At 37.5% G+C, this 3,120-nt stretch overlaps 1 pseudogene; it reads right to left on the reverse strand.

The window, feature by feature from the left end:
- Nucleotides 1–1,148: 1,148 nt before the first annotated feature.
- On the reverse strand, nucleotides 1,149–2,501 carry LOC149042455 (uncharacterized; annotated as a pseudogene).
- Nucleotides 2,502–3,120: the final 619 nt, after the last annotated feature.

Raw genomic sequence — 3,120 nt, forward strand, 5'->3', positions numbered from 1 at the left:
CCATAATTCTCCATTCACTCGTGTGGCCATTTATTTTTACTCTGTTTAGCCTGCTATCAAAAAATGATCTAATCAGTTCAAGTGAACTGCTATTAAAACCGTAGGCATCCAGCTTTTTTAGAGTGAGTGAATAGCTTAACGAGTCAAATGCTTTACTCATGTCAGCAGATAATATTGTTACCAGCTCTTTTCTCTCCACTGCAGACCTCCAGTCTTCAATCAACATCAGCAGGGTTGTCTCACAGATGTGTTGTTTTCTATAAGCTGTCATCCTGTGGTACAGAGCAGGGTCATAATGTCTGGTCACTTGTTTGCTGAGTAAGTGTTCAAAAATCTTGTCCACACATATAAGTGAAGTGATTGGACGATAGTTCAATTTGTCTTGTCTGTCTCCCTTTTTAAATACAGGGGTCCATTCGCCTTTCTTCCATTCAGATGGCCACTCGCCTAAGTCAATACAGTTATTGTAAAGTCTAGTCAGGGATGGTGCAATTCCTTCAGCCACTCCCTTAAAGAGTTTTGGTGGTGCTGTCACATCCCACCCATACGGCTTTCTTACATTGAGATTTTTAAGAGCACATTGCGCTTCCTCTTTGTTAAATTCTTTGAAATCAAATTTATTCCCCTTGTAACCGCTTTCAATAGCCTTGACACTACTGTGGTTCCTATGATCATTCTCGGTTAGGCTGATGATATGGTTGCCTCCTATATTCGCTGCCGCCGTATTAAAATGGCCTGCTAGGAGTTCAGCCACCACAGTTTGGTCTTTCTCGACCTCGCCATCTTCAGATTTCAAACATATAGCATTGGTGTCTTTTGTCTTTGTACTGATGAATGGCCTGAATGTGTTAAAAAACTCGCTGGGCTTAGATTTCAGCTCTTCCGATTTTCTATACCAGTAGGCCTTTATTGCCTTTCTACGTTCCCGTGTTGCAATGTTCCTGTATTTTCGTTTGAGCTCAAAGTTTTCAAGAGAGCGATCCTTTGCAAATTGAACTGCAAATTTTCTCTTATCTCTAATGGCTTGCTTCCATTCTGGAGTCATATAGGGTATATCTTTCTCCCTAACTCGTTTCTTTTTAGTGGGTGCGTGTTGATCCACAACGCTCTCAAACAGTCCCTTCCAATAATCATATTGATCGTCCACATTACAAAAAAATCTCTCCTACATGCCAGGGGGCAGCCTCCAATTCCCGGTTAAGCTGTTTGAAATCAGTACTTTTTGTCTGCCGGAAAGTGGTAGTGCGAGTCTTGTGTTGGTGGACTTTCTCCATCATTTCTCCAAACACCATATGGTGGTCACTCATTTCTGGCTGATAAACCCCACATTTCTTGAACAGTTCAGGATTGTTGGTTGGAATAACGTCCAAAAGTGACTCCTAGTGAGCTGTAACTCGAGTGGGTTCAGTTATCATGCACCGTAGATTATTGACTTCTTCCAGGTCCTTCAGAAGTTTCCCCTCAGCACGATCCAATCTCAATCTGTCCAGATTAAGGTCACCTAAAATGATGACAGACTGCTTTTGGAACCACGCCCACTGACAGATGTGGTTAAGCCCCTTCTCAACACTTTTAAGATCCTGGAGGCTGGACTCGTTTCCCTTCCTTTTCTGTTTTGGGGACCTGTAGATTGACAGAACTAACAAATCATTGCTTCCTATCTTCACCTCGACAGCAATTGCCTCGAGGGTCTTGTAGGTCTTTGGCAGGGCCCGCTTCTTAAAAGGCAGAGCTGAAGAGAAGTATGCTAACAGTCCACCTCCACCCTTTTTTCTGTCTTTTCTATACATGTGGTATCCTGGGAGGTTAAATTGACTGTTGGGATAGGAACTATCCACTTTTGTTTCAGATATTACTATAATATGTGCTCTAAGGAAATTGTTCAATGTTTTTAGTTCTTCAAATTTATTTTGTATACTATTGATGTTTAGATGAACAATAAAAGTATATCTCTTATCAATAGGAGCCCTAGATTAAAACTAATAAAAAGTTCAAAATAAATAATAAGAAACTAAGTAACTATAAGTTAATAATAGTACAGTATAACAATTAAAATTAATTCTTATTTACTAAATAATTATTATACACAATTGAGCCATTATAATAAAAAATTTTCTTGGCGGTCTCAGGTCTTACTGCAGGTAAGTATACAAAATTGCTTCTTCTTGTTTCTCTTGGAATAACTTCCTTATTCAACTTAAAATAATTCTTTAAAAACTGTGGTACATTATTATTTAAAAACCTCTTCACTAAACCTAAAATATGAGCGTTACGGCGATCTTCTAAACTCTGAAATTTAAGATAGTCGGTGGATGTTGTACCACATTTAGATTTAACTATAATTTTCGAGGCCCGCCTATGCAAAGATTCAAGACTTTCCATATCTGCTTTATTGCAGCTGGACCAAACAACATCGCAATAATCAAAAAATAGGTACGCACTGCGTACATGGTCGGACATGTAATGTCTGAGGAAGGAGTTTTGAAGTGATCCTTCGTCATTTTATTTAAAATATGAAGAATGGATATATAAATATAAAATCAACTACTAAAATTAATTTATTGAAAGAAAGTGAGGCTTTGAAAACAAAGTCAAGAAAGTTTATTTTAAGTTTGATACCTTAGAGTTTTTCAGAAGTGGTTTCATGAGCACTTGTTGTGTTGAGTATTTTCAATTTATTTATATTTTGGTCAAGGATGTATGAAAGCATTGGGTAACGAAGAGTTTCTTAATGCCTGTGTTTCTTTAACAACATTCTTATACCAATTATACATGCATCAACACAATAATTTAAACAAATCTAACGAGAGGCATCAGTTAATCAGATGGCTTGGAATAGTTCTTGGTTTGCTGGAAGATGTCTGAAGGCACTGAGGAATAAACAGTGTCTTGATACCTGTGTGTCTTCAAGAACATTCTTGTATGAAGTTATACATTTATGAACAGAACAATGTAAACAAAGCTAATAAAAGTCATCAGTTAATCAGATATGGTTTAGAATATTTGTTGATTTACGGAAGGATGTCTGAAAGTATTGAGCAACGAACAGTTTTTGGATACCTCTGTTTGTTCAAGAACAGTGTCATAAACTATGAAGTTATACGTCTATCAACACAACAA

Source organism: Pocillopora damicornis, chromosome 7 (genome assembly GCF_964200805.1).
Source record: "Pocillopora damicornis chromosome 7, jaPocDami1.2, whole genome shotgun sequence".
Classification (NCBI taxonomy): Eukaryota; Metazoa; Cnidaria; class Anthozoa; order Scleractinia; family Pocilloporidae; genus Pocillopora; species Pocillopora damicornis.